The sequence below is a fragment of the Chionomys nivalis genome, chromosome 10, assembly GCF_950005125.1.
Source record: "Chionomys nivalis chromosome 10, mChiNiv1.1, whole genome shotgun sequence".
NCBI classification, from domain to species: domain Eukaryota; kingdom Metazoa; phylum Chordata; class Mammalia; order Rodentia; family Cricetidae; genus Chionomys; species Chionomys nivalis.
This window is the reverse complement of record NC_080095.1, coordinates 65,442,579-65,464,130: the sequence shown is the minus strand read 5'-3', so window position 1 is coordinate 65,464,130 and position 21,552 is coordinate 65,442,579. Positions and strand designations below refer to the sequence as shown.

The following is a 21,552-nucleotide window of genomic DNA, read 5'->3' as shown; positions in this document are numbered from 1 at the left end:
AGTCTGACCTGCAACTCGCTGTGTAGCCCAAACTAACTTCGCTCCACCTACCTTGACCAGCGGAGCGCTGAGATTGCAATTATGGACCACATCCAGTCTGATTTCTTTCTTCCAAGCTGTTATCTTGGACTTTCTCCCAGGTTTTTATTAGGCTTAGTGGTTGTGTGCAAATAGATAATGTATGATTACCTACTCGGGAAAAAAACATGGACAAAACGATTTTCTATTAGAAGTTCAACATTAAAGGGGTGAATCTCCTATAATGAACTGAATCCTATGAGGATGAGTTCCTTCCGCTGGTGGAGACGATGAGTTAGAACTTTCTTTTTGTCCAGAGCCTCTGACGTGTAGTCTGAGCGGCCCCGGGTCTCAAAGATAGGTTTTCACCTCCCTTTTAATTTCTAGACTTGACTCTCAACCAACAAGCCCCGAGCCTCCGTCCCCCACCCTTAGTGGGCGAAGCTTTCTTTACCGGCCAAAACTCGAGTTCCCGCAACGTCACCTCAGGGGCGCGGTGTATGTAAATTATGTGCATGCGGAGGATGCCGGTCTCCCACACGTACACTTCCCGTACCGTTTAAGAATGATACCTACATGATGGCCAAGGATTTTTTAGGGGGCACTATGAGAACAAGCGAAAGTGAGGGAGAGAAGGCACAAAACAGGAGACCGTAAATGTAGAGTGGGCGATAACGATGGAGTCCTTGTACCCGGCAAGACCAACTCATACTTACCTGGCAGGGGAGATACCATGATCACGAAGGTGGTTTTCCCAGGGCGAGGCTTATCCATTGCACTCCGGATGTGCTGACCCCTGCGATTTCCCCAAATGCGGGAAACTCGACTGCATAATTTGTGGTAGTGGGGGACTGCGTTCGCGCTCTCCCCTGATATCGTTGGTATTAAACGAAAGATTCATTATTGTTTCCTTAGTGTGTGCTTAATACTCTCCTGCCACTCAATCTGTCTCCCACAGGTTCTTCCTCTCTTCTGCTGTTTCATCTCCAACATCACCTCGCTACCCTTTACAGATATTTCTGTGAAAATCTCGCTGTTAAGGTTAACATTTGAATGAAATAGTTTTTCTAAGGATATTTAAACTGTGAAGAGATCAATGTTTAAAACAGTGAATATGTAAGGCGGTGGTGCTATACAGCACGCCTTTAATCCCACATTTAATAGGCATGGCAGGAGGAGCTCTGTGAGTTCGAGGCCAGCCTGGTCTAGGACTGTTTCACAGAGAAGACCCTGTCTTGAGAAACAATAAAATAATTATAATATTTTTAAAATAAATATGTTCGGGGTTCAGCCCGTCGAGACTGGGCCTTCCTGCTGCCTCAGACCCCGATTACATCCTGATCTTCCCGAGTAACTCTAAACGGCCAGCACGTTTCATGCTCAGCTGCTGTAATCCGGGGTGCCTCTGTCCAAGACCTTTCTAATAATAAAGTTAAAACACAGCACTTTATAATAATAAAGTTAAAATCATGCTGAGGGTCCCAGGTCCATCTATCCCTCAAGTCGGATGACCCACCCAGCCTTGTTGTTAGTTCCCATGTAGCCCTCCCTGGCTGTCCCAGAACTCACTCTGTAGACCAGCCCGGCCTCCAACTCAAAGAGATCCTCCTGCCTCTGCCTCCCGAGTGCTGGGACCTTTGCCTATTGCAACCGTCTGTATATGGCAGCTATACATAATAATTTGATTCATTAATGATGTTTCCATACGTGCACAAAGTATCTCAACCGTGTTCACGGCCCACGTCACTTGTCCCCCTCACAGTCCCGCAGATCCCCTTCCTCTTCCCTGCCAGCCTCCTCCACTTAACCTTTTTTATTTTATAAATGTTTTATTGCTTTTATTGAGCTACATATTTTTCTTCACTTCCCTCCCTTCTTCTCCCTTCCCCTCCTCCCCTCTCCCATGGTCTCCATGCTCTAAATTTACTCAGGAGATCTTGTCTTTTTCTACTTCCCATGTAGATTAGGTCTATGTATGTCTCTCTTAGGGTCTTCACTGTTGTCTAGGTTCTTTGGGATTGTGAATTGTAGGCTGGTTTTATTTGCTGTTTCTAAAAGCTACTTATGAGTGAGTACGTATGATATTTGCCTTTCTGGGTCTGGGTTACCGCACTCAATATGATGTTTTTTTCCCCCATTATATTTATTGAGCTCTACCTTTTTCTCTGCTCTCCTCCCTGTCTCTCCCCTCCCCCTTCAACCCTCCCCCACCCATGCTCCCAGTTTACTCAGGAGATCTTGTCTTTTTCTACTTTCTACTTCCCGTGTCGATTAGTGAGGTCTGGGTTACCTCACTCGATATGATGTTTTCTAGATCCATTCATTTGCTCACACATTTCAAACTGCCATTGTTTTTCTCTGCTGTGTAGTACTCCACTGTGTAAATGTACCACATTTTCCTTATCCATTCTTCAGTCAAGGGGCATTTAGGTTGTTTTCGGGTTCTGGCTATGACAAACAATGCTGCTATGAGCACAACTGAGCACATGTCCTTGTGGTACAATTGAGCATCCTCTGGGTGTATACCAAAAAGTGGTATTGCTGGGTCTTGAGGAAGGTTGTTTCCTAATTTTCTGAGAAATCGCCATATCGATTTCCAAAGCAGCTGGACCAGTTTGCACTCCCACCCACCAGCAATGGAGGAGTGTTCCGTTAACCCCACATCCTCTCCAGCATGAGTTATCATCAGTGGGTTTTTTTTTTTTCATAGAAAAGCAATTTATTCCATGATAAGCACTCACACAGTTAGCATGGAGAGTAATAACAGTCCTGATGGTGAGATGGGTCAACCAAAATGGAGACGGCTTCAAACTATGGTGGTCAAGGACTAACTCCTAAAAAACCAACTCTTATCAAGGATTAATTTAATTTTAAAAACAAATACAAACTAGCAATTCACTCTTTCTCAACTTGACAGTTCCCCAGTGGTCTGACTGTCAGTTAAAAACATACATCTCACAACTTGGTGGTCCCAAGTTCAAAAAACAAAAACAAAAATCCATACACAACAAAAGCCAAGTGAAGTAGGTGTCTGAGTCAGGAATATAAATATTGCAAAATGTTGTTTTTATTACTCAACAAAATTTATTCATTTTTATAAATTTATAAATTTTTCTTCAGGAATTTTCCAGTAATAAACCCAGGTCTAAAGTAGCTTCAGAAATGGGGCATATTAGCCGGGCAGTGGTGGCGCACGCCTTTAATCCCAGCACTTGGGAGGCAGAGGCAGGCAGATCTCTGTGAGTTTGAGACCAGCCTGGTCTACAAGAGCTAGTTCCAGGACAGACTCCAAAACCACAGAGAAACCCTGTCTCGAAAAACCAAAAAAAAAAAAAAAAAAAAAAAAAAAAAAAGAGGCATATTATGTGTTGTTTTTCTTCTTAAGCTATATCCCCAAGTCTTTCTGATTCTCCAGTAAGTGGCCAGAGTGGATAAGAAATAGAGAGCTAAGTGAAGGTGTCCGAGCAAGGAGTATAAATATTGCAAGGTGTCATCTTACAATATTTATAGAAAAATAATCACATATAATAATGCCCCATCTCTGAAGCCACTTTAAACATGGGTTTGTTACTAGAAAATTCCTGAAGAAAAATTTAAATATAAATTTTTGTAGCTTTGTTGAATTAAGTCCCCCAGTTAAGATTTTAGAAAACACCCCTGGTTTGGGCTAATAGTATTATTAGTGGCACCTACTGTAGCCAGATAGCTGAACAAAGTCTGTGTCTCAAACCAGTCTGAAATCCATCTCAGGGTTCAGAAGAAAACAAGGGGAGTCTAAATCACAAATGCAGACATGTCTAGGATCCTTGTCCTTCCGGATCCACACTTCCTTCAGGGTCTTCATTATTGTAAACATTCTCTGCCAACTGCCGCACTGCATGATATTGTCTTCTGATACAGAACAAATCACCCAAGGTTCATTGGGATTCCAGGAGAAATCAGGTATCTTGGCAGTATGACCACCACGAATAAACAGCAGCTCTGGTGGGCCATCTGCATCTTCTGGGGACTGTTCTTCTCCAATTTTACTTAAATCCCACACATTCAACCTACGATCGGTACACCAGAAGCCAAAATGGTCTCATTGTGAGGCGACCACTGAACTGGGAATATTTCATCCTTGTGTGAGGCAAAGGAATGCAACTTGAGTTTCAGATTTCTCAGATCCCACAAGGCAACAGTTTTGTCAGCTGATCCTGTGGCAAGAATGAACTCACTGTAAGGATTGAAAGACAGGCAGTTCACTTCAGCAGTGTGAGCATCGACTGAGTGGCTTGGCTTGGAAGTATTGTTGGAAAGAGTATCCCAAATCATAAGTTTCTGGTCATCAGCAACTGACCCAAAGAGAGACTCGAGGAGCAAATGCCAGGAAACGTCCTCTAATACTGCTGTATGCCCCGTGAAGATGGTCTTTGCGTCCTCCACTTTTCCTTCCTTTGGAACTGCACTGATGTCCCATAGGCAGAGCCAAACCCTCCAAATTCTCCTTTCTCACTGTCATAGCGTGAAGCATCAAACTGAGCATCGTCACTGGGAAACTGGACACTGGATATCGCCAGGTGGTTTTGTTCATCCGATGTGTGTGTTCCCAGGACAAGTTGATGAATGCTGAAATCTTTCCCCTCAGGCCTGGTAACATCTGGAAGCCACTGGGCAGTTAAACTGGGCCACTCCAGGGCATGGGTCATCACCAAATCATAAAGAAAAGGGGTGTTTTTCTTTCATATTTTGTACTCCTCGTTGATCACACGTTCTTCCACCGCGTCGTCAAAGGCAGCTTTCTTGTCAGCCATGGCGGCAGGCGAGCCAGGATGGGTTGGGGGAATCCTGGGGTTCTACGTTACAGGAGGACGGGGAGGCAACAGTCATCAGTGTTTTTGATCTTGGCCATTCTTACAGGTGTAAGATGGAATCTCAGAGTTGTTTTGATTTGCATTTCTCTGCTGGCTAAGGATGTTGAACATTTCCTTAAGTGTCTTTCAGCCATTTTAGAGTCCCCTGTTGAGAATTCTTTGTTTAGGTCTTCCCTCCCCCTTTTCATTGGATTATTTGTTCTTTTAATGACCAATTTCTTTTTTTTTTTTTTTTTTTTTTTTTGGTTTTTCGAGACAGGGTTTCTCTGTGGTTTTGGAGCCTGTCCTGGAACTAGCTCTTGTAGACCAGGCTGGTCTTGAACTCACAGAGATCCGCCTGCCTCCAGAGTGCTGGGATTAAAGACGTGCGCCACCACCGCACAGCTTCCTCTAAGTTTTACAATTTTGTGGAGTACAGGTTTTCAAAATATGACCTAATGATTCTCTGAATTTCCTCCATGTCTGTCCTTATGTCCCCCTTTTTGTTTCTGATTTTGTTACTTTGGATATTCTCTCTCTCTCTCTCTCTCTCTCTCTCTCTCTCTCTCTCTCTCTCTCTCTGCCTTTTGGTTAGTTTGGATAAAGGCCTGTCTACTTTGTTTCTTTTCTCGAAGAACCAACTCTTTGTCTCATTGATTCTTTGTATTGTTTTCTTTGTTTCTATTTTGGTGATTTCAGATCTCAGTTTGATTATTTCCCTCCTGTCTAGTCCTCCTGGGTGAGTTTGCTTCTTTTTGTCCTAGAGTTTTCAAATGTTCTGCGAACTCATGAGTGTGGTAATGTTTTCCAGCTTCTTTATGTAGGTATTTAGTACCATGAACTTTCCTCTTAAGGCTGCTTTCATTCTCATAAATTTGAGTATGTTATGTGGTTATTTTCATTGAATTTTTAGGAAGTCTTTAATTTCTTTCTTGACCCATTGATGATTTAGGTGAGCATTGTTGAATTTCCATGTGCTTGTGGGCTTTCCTGAATTACTGTTGCTGTTGAATTCTAATTTTAAGCCATGGTGATCCGATAAGGTACATGGGTTATTCCAGTTTTTTGTATCTGTTGAGGTTTGCATTGTTACCTAGTATGTGGTCAGTTTTTGAGAAGGTCCCATGAAGTGCTGAGAAGAAGGTATATTCTTCTCTGTTTAGATGGAATGTTCCATAGATGTCTGAAGTCACAGAAGTCCAGTTGAGTCATATCATCTGTTAGTTCCCTTATTTCTCCCTTAACTTTTTGTCTGACAGACCTGTCCAGTGGTGAGAGTGGAGTGCTGAAGTCTCCCACTATTAGTGTGTGGTTTTAATGTATGATTTAAGCTCTAGAAATGTTTCTTTCACATATGAGGGGGCCTTTGTATTTGGGGCATAGATTTCAGTATTGAGGTTTCCTCTTGATGGATTTTTCCTGTGACTAATACGAAATGTCCTTCTTTGTCTCTTTTGATTGATTTATTTTGAAGTCTGTTTTGTTAGATATTAGGATAGCTTCACCAGCTTGTTTCTTTGGTCAATTTGATTGAAAAAAAAAAATTCCCAACCCTTACTCTGAGGCGATGTCTGTCTTTGAGGTTGAGGTGTGTTTCTTCTATGCAGCAGAAGGATGGATCTTGCTTTCATATCCAATTTGCTAGCCTATGTCTTTTTATAGGTGAGTTGAATCCATTTATATTAAGGCATATCAATAACCAGTGATTGTTAGCTCATGTTATTTTATTTATTTATTTATTTATTTATTTTTTGGTTTTTTCGAGACAGGGTTTCTCTGTGGTTTTGGAGCCTGTCCTGGAACTAGCTCTGTAGACCAGGCTGGTCTCGAACTCACAGAGATCCGCCTGCCTCTGCCTCCCGAGTGCTGGGATTAAAGGCGTGCGCCACCACCGCCCGGCTTATTATTTTATTTATTTATTTTTTTTTAGCTCATGTTATTTTAGTTTTTGTTGTTTGTGATGTTATTGTGTGTGTGTGTTCCCCTTCTTTAGGATTTGTTGCTGTGAGATCATCTATTGTCTGTTGTGGATGTAGTCAACTTCCTTGGGTTGGAGTTTTCCTTCTAGTACTTTGTGTAGGGCTGGGTTTGTGGCTAGAGGTATTGGTGAAATCTGGTTCTGCCTTGGAATATCTTGTTTTGTCCGTTTTATAGTGACCGAAAGTTTTGCTGGGTATAGTAGTTTGGGATGACACCCGTGGTCTCTAGATGTCTGCATAACGCTTGACCAGGTCCTTCTGGCTTTTATGGTTTCAACTGAGAAGTCAGGTGTACTTCTGATAGGTCTGCCTTTATATGTTACTTGACCTTTTCCTTTGCAGCTCTTAATATTCTTTCTTTATTCTGTATGTTTAGTGTTTTGATTATTATGTGGTGAGGGGACAGCATTGATGTCAGCTGGCTCACAAACCAGAGGCTTCCCTCCTCTGGCCTCTGAAGGTGCCTGAAGTTCTGGCCCTGGAAGTCAGGCTCACTGGCACCTGGGAAAAGTCGCTACCTGGATTTCAAGACTGAGTATCCGCACGGAGCCCCTACCCCACTTAACATTTTTAAATTTTATTTTACGTGTATTCACGTGTGCCATACCACCTGTGTGCACGGACCCGTGCATGTCCGAAGAGGACGTCGAATCGGGTGGAGCTGTGAGCTGTGCATATCGGGTCGGAGATGCTGTGAGCTGCCAGGTGAGCGCTGGGCACGGCAGGTGAGCTGCCCGGTCCTCTGCAGGAGCCGCAGGAGCGCTCTAAGCTGCCGAGTCATTTCTCCGGCCCCACTGCTCCACTTTCGTGCCTTCTATGTCTGGTTTATGGGTTTGTGTCCTCGTTTTCGGGTCCGTTGGTTTTGAGACAAGATCTCACTGGGTAGCCCTGGCTGGCCTGTACTAGAGATGTGCAGACCATCCATACCTAGCCCTGAACAGCGACCCGGAACCGCCAGAGTGCTGGGGTCGATTAAAGGGGCCGTGCCGGCGAGTAGCAGGTCAGCTTCACACGAGTTAGTGCCAGCTGGGAGGAGGGCTGAAGCTCGGTTGAGAAAGGATGGGACTGAAGGCTGGAAGCCCGAAGGAGGGAAGGCCCAACCCACGACGAGAAAGCCCGGCACGAACAAATCCCCGAGTGTAGTGGACGACGGCCCCCCGCCAGGATCCTAAGTTTAGGGTCATCCTAGGCTACAAAGTGCGGTCGGGGACACCCTGTCGTCCTCGCGGTCGCCCGAGGGGGAGGTAACGGGGTATTTAAAAACAAAAAGCAAAGCAGCGCGGGGCGGGGCGTATGCAGATGAGGTATCGCGTAGTGGCTGCCGGTCCGGCGGTGTCAGCGAGGCGCGTGCCCGCGGTGACCGTCCCGCGTGGAGAGGATGGGATGTCCGTGAGGAGCTCGGAGGGCGGCACGAGAAGGCGGCGAGGCGGCGTCGCGAGGGCGGTGACCGTGGGTTATAAGTGCGTGTGTGGTGAGGGAGAGCGCGGTGTTGGGCTGAGGAACTCATACTTACCTGGCAGGGGAGATACCATGATCACGAAGGTGGTTTTCCCAGAGCGAGGCTTATCCATTGCACTCCGGATGTGCTGACCCCTGCGATTTCCCCAAATGCGGGAAACTCGACTGCATAATTTGTGGTAGTGGGGGACTGCGTTCGCGCTCTCCCCTGGTCTCTCTGGTTGAAAAGTAGAATTTTTGATGTTGTTTCTTTCGTGTTGCCGCTGCTCGTTTTTTCATGTAAAAAACTTGTGAAATTTAGGTTTAATTCCTCGGGAAGAGTTGTAGCCTGTGCTCTATACTGGCTTAGCTGAATCACGGGGGATTAGAAAATTTAGCCGACTTTGCTTGTTCTTATTCGCTATGTAGTTCAGATTTTAACTGTTGGGCAAAGGCACCACTCACTACTCCCCACCCATCACTTATTTTGCGATCAGCTATGCGAATCAATAGTAGAGGCAGGGAGGATGAAGGAAAGGTTCGACGGCAGACAGGTGTGTCCACTTGCTTCCACACCATCTGCGACATAATACAAACTCTCTGAGGCTCCAGGCCAGCTAAGGCCACTACAGAAAAGCAATCCAGCCAACCAACCCTCACAAAAAACAACAAAAAACATTAAGAGGTGCCCAGCACTTGGGAGGCAGAGGCAGGCGGATCTCTGTGAGTTCAAGACCAGCCTGGTCTACAAGAGCTAGTTCCAGGACAGGCTCCAAAACCACAGAGAAACCCTGTCTCGAAAAACCAAAAAAAAAAAAAAAACCGGAAAAAAAAATGTACGATTCGTGTTTTAATTAATAAAATAATAAAAGTTCCTTATGTTCTAGCTTTGGTGGAGGGATGATGTTGTGATAGATTCACGAGGAACATGGTTTAGTATTGCTGACCACCGGCAGAGGAGATAGCAGATCCAACAGGAGCGCCACTCACCTGCTGTCTAGAATTCTTTATGGGTGATAGGGATCCAGATTCTGGTTCATACTTGTGTGGGAAATGGTTTATCCATTGAATCATCCCTATCGCCCTGCCTGCTTAGGCCCCTGCTGCTGCTGCTGCTGCTGCTTCCTCCTCCTCCTCCTCCTCCTCCTCCTCCTCCTCCTCCTCCTCCTCCTCCTCCTCCTCTTCTTCTTCGTCTTCTCCTCCTCCTTCCTTTTTTTTAAACTTTAAAATGTATGAAATATAGCCAGCGGTGATGGTGCACGCCTTTAATCCCAGCACTCGGGAGGCAAAGGCAGGAGGATCTGTGTGAGTTCGAGACCAGTCCCATCTACAATAGCTAGTGCCAGGATAGGCTTCAAAGTTACAGCAAAATCTTGTCTCGAAAGAACAGGAAAGGCCGGGCGGTGGTGGCGCACGCCTTTAATCCCAGCACTTGGGAGGCAGAGGCAGGCGGATCTCAGTGAGTTCGAGACCAGCCTGGTCTACAGAGCTAGTGCCAGGACAGGCTCCAAAAAAACCACAGAGAAACCCTGTCTCGAAAAACCAAAAAAAAAAAAAAAAAAAAAAAGAAAGAACAGGAAAAAAATGTACCAAATGCATATATGGATCAGGCCTCAGATCCCCTGAAACAGACAGAGCATTGTGCGAGGCTATGTGAATGCTGGGAATTGAATCCGGGTCCTCTGGAAGAGAGGTTCTTAACTGTAGTAGGGAGCTGCGGGCCTCTTCCCACAGCCCGGCTCGTGGTCGCCTGGCTAGCTTATGCCCCAAAATAACGACACACAAACTCTATTCTTTTAAACACTGCTTGGCCCATTTCTGTTCATGTATGTAGCACCCCAGGTGCGCTTACCGGAAAGATTCTAGCCTACGTCCATCCTGGGTTGGAGTTTCATCGCGTCTGCTCTGGAGAGGAGAGCATGGCGTCTGTCTCTGAGAGGAGCTGCCTTGCATCTGAGCTCACTTCCTCTTCCTCCCAGCATTCTATTCTGTCTACTCCACCCACCTAAGGGGTAGCCTATCAAATGGGCCAAGGCAGTTTGTTTATTGACAAATGACCTTCCTCCATCACTTAACCACGAAGCGTCTTGTGCATGTAACCAACCACAGATGCTGTGAGGTGATGTGTGTAGTTTCACATCTCTCCTCCCCATGCTAACAGTTCTTACAGTCATCTGACTTCCCGGAATCTTGGGTGTGGAGGTTGCTGTAGACCATTCATTCATCTGCAGTTGAGTGCTCACAGTTACATACTGATGTAGGAGGGTCATCTGTCTCTGTGTTACTTTCATTGGTTAATAAAGAGACTGCCTTGGCCTTTTAATAGGGCAGAAAATTAGGTGGGCGGAGTAGACAGAACAGAATGCTGGGAAGAAGGCAATGAGGCAGATGCCATGCCTCTCCTCTCTGAGGCGGATGCCCCTTAGACTCATCCCAGTAAGCCACAGTCAAGTGGCGATACAGATTATTAAAAATGGGTTGAATCAATATGTAAGAGCTAGCCAATAAGAGGTTAAAACTAATGGGCCAGGCAGTGTTTAAAAGAATACAGTTTCCGTGTTATTATTTCTAGGGCTAAGCTAGCCGTGCGGGAGCCGGGCGGGACGAAAAGCAGGCCTACCCGCAGCTCCTTCTACATGGCATGACCATTTAGCACAAGTTATGTGAGGGGAGTGTATATTGCCAGAGACGGCAAAGCATAGCCTCCTTCCACGCGCGGGTTCCTGACCTGAGATGCAGGAAGCAGTTCCCTCCAGGCAACCCAGTGGCAGCTAAATGAGCGTTTTACTAGCGGGCCAAGTAGAGAACACCCGTGCCCCGAGAACAGCTTCTACTGAGTCCGCCTATGAAGATGATCTGGCTATAGCAATTCTATTAGTATACTTGTTCTTCATGTTTTTTTTCCTTCCACACCGGTGGCTTCTGAAAGAATGGATATGCTGTACGGCATTAAAGCTGTAAAGCAGGTCATGGCCGAAAATCTGACTGGTGAAAGAATTGGGGAAACTGGGGGAAAACGAAGAAATTGTTCTTTGCCTGATTATGAAACTTGGCAAAAGAATTATAGTGAAACAAAAAGGAACTTGTTTATGATGAATAAAGTTTCTGAAGAACCTAGGACTTTGGGGCTGAGTGCCTATGGCTTTATAAATCAAAATATGTATTGGAATTGTGAGGAGGGAAAGGTATGACAATGGAGTAAAAGCCACTTAAATATGCCTCTATAAACCGGGAGTAGTTAGCCTCTGAGGTGAAAGCCTCAGTTGTTTTATGAATTAAGAATATAGTGACTGGTATGGGGCTTGGGAACTGGGGCTCAGAATAAATGATGCCTGTCTCAGTTAGGGTTTCTATTGCTGTGATGAAACTCCACGGGCAGCGGTAGGTGGCCCTTTAACCCCAGCATACAGGGGACAGAAGCCAGAAGATCTCTGAGTGCGAGGCCAGCCTGGTTTACAAATTTACAAATTGAGTTCCAGGACAGCTAGGGCTGTTACACAGAGAAACCCTGTCTCGAAAAACAAAAATCAAAACAAAAAACCACAAGCAAGAAAGAAAAAGAAAAGGCCTCACAGCGAGATTATAAAGGAATTTTCTCGACTGAAGTTCCCTCCTTTCCAGTGACTATCTTGTGTCAAGCTGACATATAGTGAGTACACCTTGAATTCAGCATTGATCCTGCACCGTCAGGGTGCGGCTGAGATTAAACAGGAGCCTCAGTTGAGATGCTGCTTCTATAAAATCAGCGATAGGCAGGAGAGCCGGAAGAGCATTTTCTTAATGGTGAATGCGGGAATACCCATCCAGCTCTAAGGCATTTTCTTAGTGACTGATGGGCCTGTTGTTGTCGGAGTCTGTAAGAGAGCAGGCTGACCAGAGCGGCAATGGTGCACGCCTTTAATCCCAGCTGTGATTGCCCAGCCTTGTGTACAGGAGAGTGAGTTCCAGGACAGTCAGGAACGTCTCACAAAGAAACCCTGTCTAAGCAAAGGGAAAAAAACCAAAAATGGAAAAGATAAGAAGCAAAGGAAGCTTGAGCAAAATCCACGGGGGAGCTTGGCCAGTACACACTAGGCCTCTAATTCAGCAGCAGACCAAGAACTCCCAAAGAGATCACTACTCCTAAGTCCAAAACCAGGATTTTGGTCAACTTAAACCTTAGGGCAGGCACTACACATCCTTACACCTCCCAACACCGCATAACTTCCAAGAGCAGACACGGCACGAAAACGCTCCCATGACATTTTGGGTTACTTGAACATTAGGTTGTCCTTCCCTTCAACCAGAGAGACCAGGGGAGAGCGCGAACGCAGTCCCCCACTACCACAAATTATGCAGTCGAGTTTCCCGCATTTGGGGAAATCGCAGGGGTCAGCACATCCGGAGTGCAATGGATAAGCCTCGCCCTGGGAAAACCACCTTCGTGATCATGGTATCTCCCCTGCCAGGTAAGTATGAGTTCCTCAGCCCAACACCGCGCCCTCCCTCACCACGCACGCACTTATAACCCACGGTCACCGCCCTCGCGACGCCGCCTCGCCGCCTTCTCGTGCCGCCCTCCGAGCTCCTCACGGACATCCCATCCTCTCCACGCGGGACGGTCACCGCGGGCACGCGCCTCGCTGACACCGCCGGACCGGCAGCCACTACGCGATACCTCATCTGCATACGCCCCGCCCCGCGCTGCTTTGCTTTTTGTTTTTAAATACCCCGTTACCTCCCCCTCGGGCGACCGCGAGGACGACAGGGTGTCCCCGACCGCACTTTGTAGCCTAGGATGACCCTAAACTTAGGATCCTGGCGGGGGGCCGTCGTCCACTACACTCGGGGATTTGTTCGTGCCGGGCTTTCTCGTCGTGGGTTGGGCCTTCCCTCCTTCGGGCTTCCAGCCTTCAGTCCCATCCTTTCTCAACCGAGCTTCAGCCCTCCTCCCAGCTGGCACTAACTCGTGTGAAGCTGACCTGCTACTCGCCGGCACGGCCCCTTTAATCGACCCCAGCACTCTGGCGGTTCCGGGTCGCTGTTCAGGGCTAGGTATGGATGGTCTGCACATCTCTAGTACAGGCCAGCCAGGGCTACCCAGTGAGATCTTGTCTCAAAACCAACGGACCCGAAAACGAGGACACAAACCCATAAACCAGACATAGAAGGCACGAAAGTGGAGCAGTGGGGCCGGAGAAATGGTTTTTCGAGACAGGGTTTCTCTGTGGTTTTGGAGCCTGTCCTGGAACTAGCTCTGTAGACCAGGCTGGTCTCGAACTCACAGAGATCCGCCTGCCTCTGCCTCCCGAGTGCTGGGATTAAAGGCGTGCGCCACCACCGCCTGGCCTGTGCTTCAAACTTGAAGCCAGCAGGAGGTCAGGAGAATTGGACTGTGGTTTTTCACAAAAGACTTGAACATCCTGGAATAATTGACATTAATGCTGAAGTCAACTTTTGAAAGTCCCCTGAGACTGGAAAAAGATGGCTCAGAGGATAAGGGTTAAGGTATAAATATTATCTCAAAATTTATAGGATATATACATATATATACATGCATAATTTCTGTCACATTAATGGTCATATAAAGTACTAATTCTAGAAAAGGACTTTATGTAGCTTTCTGTTCATGATTTCATCAGGTTTGAGTGTCTATCAGGTAACTAGAACTGGCTCCATAGCTACTGAGAAACCTTGTTCGAAAACAAACAAAACAAAGCAAAAACAAAAGAAGAAGAAGAAATGATAGGATAAAAGCGTAGATCATTGAATCTACTTTTGAACTAAAAGAACAACTACTAGTCTTAAATATCCTACATTGATATGGAGTTTTTTATATTGATACAAAAATTAAGATTATTTTTATACTGGATATGTTTCTACTCTTACATAGGATATTTTTGTACATTGATACAAAATTAAGGGGGTTTGGTCTGGAGAGATGATGGCTCGGCGGTTAAGAGCATTGCCTGCTCTTCCAAAGGTCCTGAGTTCAATTCCCAGCAACCACACGGTGGCTCACAACCATCTGTAATGAGGTCTGGTGCCCTCTTCTGGCCTGCAGGCATACACACAGACAGAATATTGTATACATAATAAATATTTTAAAAAATTAAGGGGGGCCAGGTGATGGTGGCGCACGCCTTTAATCCCAGCACTTGGGAGGCAGAGGCAGGCAGTTCTCTGTGAGTTCGAGACCAGCCTGGTCTACAGAGCTAGTTCCAGGACAGGCTCCAAAGCCACAGAGAAACCCTGTCTTGAAAAAACAAAAAAAACAAAAAAAAAAAAAATTAAGGGATGGTTGTTGTTGTTGTTGTTAGAACATGCTGTACATAGGTTTCTTCTTTTTTATGGGTTTTCAAGACAGGGTTTCTATGTAGTTTTAGCGCCTGTCCTGGATCGGCTTGTACCACCACTGCCCGACTGCACATAAATTTCCACTCTTGTTTAAGGAGTTGTACCTATGCAGCTAACAATGTAATAATGTACATTCCCAGTTCTTGAAAATTATTACTGCAAACTATTTAGGATAATAAAGAGATGCGGGAAGCTGGGTGGTGGTGGTATATGACTTTTTTTTTTTTTTTTTTTTTTTTTTTTTGGTTTTTCGAGACAGGGTTTCTCTGTGGCTTTGGAGCCTGTCCTGGAACTAGCTCTTGTAGACCAGGTTGGTCTCGAACTCACAGAGATCCGCCTGCCTCTGCCTCCCGAGTGCTGGGATTAAAGGCGTGCGCCACCACCGCCCGGCGGTATATGACTTTAATTCCAACACTCGGGAGACAGAGGCAAGCAGATTTCTGTGACTTCCAGGCCAGCCTGGTCTACAGATCGAGTTCCAGGACAGGCTCCAAAGCCACTCATAGACATTTTAGGTATGTTTTCAAGGTCAGACAGCGATACGTTTTAGATAGATAGATAGATAGATAGATAGATAGATAGATAGATAGATAGACAGATAGATAGTAGATAGACGGTCTTCAAACACCTCAAGACCTAGAGAATATGGCATATAAAATAGTTTGCTAACATAGGACTTTTTGTGAGTGTGACACATCTGCTCCTGACAGCACCGATTTACTTCGGGGAAGATGATGGACATCGATGAAACCCCATATGGAGCTTAGTTTCTTTTTTTTTTTTTTTTTGGTTTTTCTAGACAGGGTTTCTCTGTGGCTTTGAGGCCTGTCCTGCAACTTGGAACTAGCTCTGTAGACCAGGCTGGTCTCGAACTCACAGAGATCCGCCTGGCTCTGCCTCCCAAGTGCTGAGATTAAAGGCGTGCGCCACCATTGCCCAGCGAAGCTTATTTTCTTTTTTTGTTTTCTTTTTTTTTTAATATTTATTTATTTATTATGTGTACAATATTCTGTCTGTGTGTGTGCCTGCAGGCCAGAAGAGGGCACCAGACCTCATTACAGATGGTTGTGAGCCACCATGTGGTTGCTGGGAATTGAACTCAGGACCTTTGGAAGAGCAGGCAATGCTCTTAACCACTGAGACATCTCTCCAGCCCCCGGAGCTTATTTTCAACGTAGCAAAACTAACCATTTGGACAAGAAACTGCTCTTTCTCAACTGCTGACAGTATGCTATACAAACTGGACAAGCAGGATACAAAGCAGAGAGACTGTTGAACTGTTGGACTTTGCCAAGACAAGTATGGCAGTCCTTCAAAATCCCTGCTTCACAGAAAAATCTGTCAGATATTCTAGGCCCGTAGGCCAAAGATGGATGCCCCGACTTTGCAGAAGAAACCTGGGTGACTTCCCGGGCAGCCAGCTGCTTCTGTCATTTATATAGTTTTGGCAGTTTCTTGCTCTGCACTTCCTGTTTACTCAAGTAATATTATATCTTTCTCAGATCTCTGATGGAGTTGAAGAGATATAGTTAAAGTTTTTGTTGTTATGAAATTCAGAACTAAAAAACTCACAAAAGAAGTATAAAGTATATAAGGTTGAGAGACACAAAAGCTTAAGTTGTTTATCTAAGAAAATGTTTTAAGGTCTAAAATGATAATTTTAGGTCGGTAATACAAGTTATGATAGGAAGTAAATTAGGTACAAAACTTTTGACACACCAAGATAGGATAGATAATGGAATATTTTCTCTGAATTTTCCAAATATAGACAGACTGGACATTCTAGTAATTCTTGGGGAGAACTGTTTGTGACGGACCAGCTCAGCCGGAACACTGGGACAGACAGGACAGGGTCTCGGGAACAGGTGGGTCAGGAGTTGGCGAATGACAAACAGACCCAAGACTCAAAGGAATTGCACTTGAATGCGTCTTTACTAGGTATGAGGCTCATCCCTTATACAGAAAAGATTGTTTAACAGCATGTATTTTTTCATATGATACAGATTATTCTTAGAATCATTATATCAGATACATGAGAAGAGATTTTCATCAGACAGATGTCCCTGGTGTGAGTCTGCGGTTGGTCATGCTAGACATGGGTTGGCATTAGTTCCGATATAAATCTATCTAGGCTATGAGTTCACGACATTTTGAGCTAAGGGCAAGCGATTGTGGTTAACAGTCACACAGTCTAGAGTCTTTTTATATTTCTACAATCTATGCAGAAGAACTTCTTTCCTTCTCCTTCTCCATATTTCTAACTTCTTTCCAAACCTTCCCCAAGACCAATCTCAAAAAGTTACAGGCATTTATCTCTCTCTTCTGTCCCTCTTCTGTCCCTGTCCTTATCCCATTTTTTTTTTTTTTTTTTTTTTTTTTTTTTTTTTTTTTTTTTTTTTGGTTTTTCGAGACAGGGTTTCTCTGTGGTTTTGGAGCCTGTCCTGGAACTAGCTCTTGTAGACCAGGCTGGTCTCGAACTCACAGAGATCCGCCTGCCTCTGCCTCCCGAGTGCTGGGATTAAAGGCGTGCGCCACCACCGCCCGGCCCTTATCCCATTTTTTGCTGAATCTCTTAATTGCTTAATTAAGTTTGCTTTTTGTTCTTCATTTACTTAGCACCAGATTAAACTTGGAAGCATTTTCCTCTTTTCCCCTTTCTTCCTCCATTAGCATCATATACTCCCGCATATGGCAACGTCTCATCAGTAGACTCTGGAAACTTAAACATACTATCTTCCCTTCCAGAAGAAACCAGAATGTGTTCCTTAGAACATAAGCAGGTAATGCCAAAGGTGCAAGGGCTCCGACGCAGGAAGCACAGCACAGACACACCTTCTCTGCGGGCACTCTTCCTTGAAGTTTGTGCCACATCTTACGTGAGAGATCACGTGTGTGTGTGTGTGTGTGTGTGTGTGTGTGTGTGTGTGTGTGTGTGATTTCCCTTCTTGTGTCTTGTCACTGTCACTCAGGTGGCCTAGAACTACACTAACTCGTGACAAGCACAGCTGGCTGAGAAGTTTTAAAGCCCTGCGCAGCAGTATGAGATTAAGGGGCATGCATTTGACGCGTGTTTTACCGACGAAACCACCCCCTCATTCTAGCTTAGATAGTTATGTGTTTGTGTATTCCACGAGCGTGCAGAGCCCAGCCAGAAGAGAGGTCTTCCGGTGCAGGAACTGCAAGGCTGAGTGGAAGTCATCCGACTTGAAGGATGGGCCTGGGACCGTCAGCAAGAGCATGATTTTAACTTTTATTATTAGAAAGGTCTTGGACAGAGGCACCCCAAATTACAGCAGCTGAGCATGAAATGTGCTGGCGGTTTGAGTTACTCGGGAACATCAAAAGAAGAGGGCCACTGCAGGATGTAATCGGGGTCTGAGGCTGCAAGGAGGCCCAGTCTCGACGGACTGACCCCCGAACAAATATATTTTAAAAATATTATAGGGGGCTGGAGAGATGGCTCAGCGGTTAAGAGCATTGCCTGCTCTTCCAAAGGTCCTGAGTTTAATTCCCAGCAACCACATGGCGGCTCACAACCATCTGTAATGAGGTCTGGTGCCCTCTTCAGGCCTACAGGCAGACGCACAGACAGAATGTTGTATACATATTTCTAAAAATTATAATTATCGTCATTATTTTGTTTTACAAGACACGGTCTTCTCTGAAATAGATCACTCCTGCCTCGCCTACCAAAGGGGAGGATTAAATAAATGCGTTCTGTGCAGCACCACCACCTTACTGCTTTAAACACTTATGTCTTGTTTGTCAGAAACCTTTCAGGGAGGTGGAAGGCTGGGTGACGTAGACAAACCTAGTGGCTGTTGCCTAGTAACAGGAAACTTGCCAGAGGACAATAGGTCTTCCATTCAAAACCAGCATTACCAGGGGAGAGCGCGAACGCAGTCCCCCACTACCACAAATTATGCAGTCGAGTTTCCCGCATTTGGGGAAATCGCAGGGGTCAGCACATCCGGAGTGCAATGGATAAGCCTCGCCCTGGGAAAACCACCTTCGTGATCATGGTATCTCCCCTGCCAGGTAAGTATGAGTTCCTCAGCCCAACACCGCGCCCTCCCTCACCACGCACGCACTTATAACCCACGGTCACCGCCCTCGCGAATCCGCCTCGCCGCCCTCTCGTGCCGCCCTCCGAGCTCATCACGGACATCCCATCCTCTACACGCGGGACGGTCACCGCGCGGGACGCGCCTCGCGCCTCGTCGACACCGCCAGACCGGCAGCCACTGCGCCAAAGCTCATCTGCATACGCCCCGCCCTCCCCCGCCCTCAGAGGCCCTGCCCAGAGCTTCCGCCCAGTCTGCACCCAACGCTAGGACGCGCCCAGAGGGGCCCTCGCCCTGGGCCTGAAGGGGGACTGCGCGGACGGCCACACCTCCAGACCTTTACACACCATCCGCCGCCCGCGGGCCTTGTCTCGGGATGACACGCTGGGGTGTCGATGCAGTGTGGACGTGAGCCTGTAGTTCCAGCACTAGGACCAAGGGTTCAAAGCCATCTCCGGCCAGGTAGAGACTGTGAGGCCAGCCTGGGCTACAAGGGGGCCGTGTCTCAGAAGCAAAAAAGAAAAAAAAAACAATAATTCACGCGCCGGCTCAGATGGCTTGCTGTGCGAGCCTGGAGACCTCTGTTCTACCCCAGAATCCACAGGAGGATTCCAGGAAGCTTTTCTCTGACTCCTATGCTCGAGAGCTCGGTGAAAACAAACAACACAACACAACAGGGAAAAGAGCCCACAAACAATAAGTTCTTTTCTTTCGCGTCCGCATTCCAGAGGCAGAGGCAGGGGCTGGTCGGCAAGGGAGAGGGAGGCAGGGACGCAGAGGGAGCTCTGAGATGGAGGGCCTACTTGTCTACGTCTAGAGGTCTAGGCCAGCCAGGACCACATAACGAGACCCAGGAAAAGGGAGAAATTAGAAATTCAGCTACTGGTCTCCTATCAACCGCCTGTCCTGAGTTTGAGGCTCAGTCAGGGCTTTCAGACCCGGAACAACTTAGAGGAGGGGCGACCCTCACAACTCAGCAGAAGCGTGAGAGAGGACACCCGCCTGACAAGAGGTCCGAGGTTCGGCTTGGGACTCGGGGGAACAGAGCCACTTAAAGCAGAGTAGGAAAGACCAGTAATTACAAACTGGTTTGCTCAGTGGCTTACTTTAAAGCACTGCTTGTTCCTCTGAAAAACCCTCGTTTTCAAGGGTGGTGGGAGAAATCCCCCAGTCTCAATAATTCAGGCCAACAGATGCAATCAGCAAGAGGTATCTTTACTGATTACACAGACGCCTATGGATGCTGCATCAACTAAGTTACAATTAAGTTACTGAGCATGCCAGCCTGATGGCACATCATGTATTTATAAGGATTTAGTTGTTACATAAGAGGCTTGTCCAGCAACAGCATTTCATTGGTTCTCAAATTGGCGGGCTTAGCTCACCCTGGGGACGGCCTTGTGTCTATTCCCGAATTTCCCCGAAAAACCCTGTAGCAGGTTGACAATTTAGATAGGATGTCTTGGAGGGGGTGGAGTATCCCCGAAAAACCACAGAGCTAGATAGAGCACTCTGCAGCAAGTTTGACAGTTTAGATAGACTGCCTTGGGGGCGGAGGATTCCCTCTTCTTAGCCTAGTCAGTGAGTCTGCAACCCATAGACACCCAGTTTTAGCATCGGCTGAGCTGAGGGGCCCAGCTAAATTTCAGCAAAGTTTAACATAGTACATGGGCATGGGGGTCTTTCACCTCAAGCGTGACTTCACTTGCTGTTTGAAGCAGGGTGGGCTGGAGAAATGGCCATTACGGTCCTGTCGTTAAAGAGCTGCTGCTGCCTGCGGCCAGGCTTTTGTGAGGCTTGCTTCCTTGCCTGCGCCACCTGGTGGTGTCGGTAGGAAATGAGAATAGGACCTGGACCCGGCACTGGAGTCTTGTAGGGGCTGAACTGCTTTCTGGGGACCTCTCCTCTCTTCCACTCTCACTGCTGTGCTTCCGCTTAAAGTAAGTCAAACACACGCACACAAGAGCAAGGGTTGTGTAGCTCAGATGGGGATCCTCCTTTAGTCAATGCTGTTTCAGAGACTGGACCAGGTTGGGCGTGGCCTTGGTACCAAAAAGGTGCGTTTCCTTTCTCACACCTGGATGTTGGATTCGGCTCCTGTTTCCCATTCATACAGAGGACTGTGATCTGTAAGTCCCCCCTTTAAATAAAGAACCCCTTATTTTAACAATTTGGAGCTTTATTCGCGTTTTCCTTCTGGCTCTCCTGACGTGGGTACGAGCCAATATATAGGTAGATTAGTGTAAATTTATTACACTTATAATAATAGTGAGTAATAGTGAATACTTGTGAGCTATTATTTATAGTAAATTTACATTGGTATGAATTTTGTATATTGATACAGATTCAAATTATATTTGTTATGTTGAATATGCTCCTATTTCTTTTGACAATATTTGTACACCTATGCAAAGTTATTTTGTCATATACCTCTGTTTAAGACATTTTGTATATTAATACAATCTTGGGATGGATTTATCATATTCCATTATACATTTCTACCTCTGATCAAGATACTTACACATTGTTTATATTTTGAGACCATTGTCCTCATTTGCTGCACAGTTGCTTAAAGACGGTTTAATATTCTAATATAAAATCTTAGTCTTTAGCTGGGCGGTGGTGGTGTACGCCTTTAATCCCAGCACTTGGGAGGCAGAGGCAGGCGGATCTCTGTGAGTTCGAGTACAGCCTGGTCTACAAGAGTTAGTTCCAGGACAGGAACCAAAAGCTACGGAGAAACCCTGTCTCGAAAAAAAACAAAAAAAACAAAAAACCTTAGTCTTTAGATTACACAGGTATTAAGGATTATAGGTAAATAGTCGTCTATGTTTGTCATACTCATAGTTAGACTAATCAGGTTCTTTAGATCCATAGAGATTGTAT

The 21,552-nt window shown here is 46.0% G+C and overlaps 4 non-coding genes and 1 pseudogene across 4 annotated transcripts; 2 read left to right on the top strand and 3 right to left on the bottom strand.

The window, feature by feature from the left end:
• Nucleotides 1-590: 590 nt before the first annotated feature.
• LOC130882287 (histone-binding protein RBBP4-like) lies at nt 591-7,610 on the bottom strand (annotated as a pseudogene).
• LOC130883241 (U1 spliceosomal RNA) lies at nt 727-890 on the top strand. The gene has a single exon (XR_009057933.1). It is a non-coding gene; the product is annotated as a U1 spliceosomal RNA (small nuclear RNA).
• A 724-nt stretch (nt 7,611-8,334) lies between the features above and the next one.
• Nucleotides 8,335-8,498, top strand: LOC130883243 (U1 spliceosomal RNA). The gene has a single exon (XR_009057935.1). It is a non-coding gene; the product is annotated as a U1 spliceosomal RNA (small nuclear RNA).
• Nucleotides 8,499-12,558: 4,060 nt separating this feature from the next.
• Nucleotides 12,559-12,722, bottom strand: LOC130883234 (U1 spliceosomal RNA). Its single transcript, XR_009057928.1, has one exon. It is a non-coding gene; the product is annotated as a U1 spliceosomal RNA (small nuclear RNA).
• Nucleotides 12,723-18,484: 5,762 nt separating this feature from the next.
• LOC130883223 (U1 spliceosomal RNA) lies at nt 18,485-18,648 on the bottom strand. The gene has a single exon (XR_009057920.1). It is a non-coding gene; the product is annotated as a U1 spliceosomal RNA (small nuclear RNA).
• Between the last annotated feature and the right edge of the window lie 2,904 nt (nt 18,649-21,552).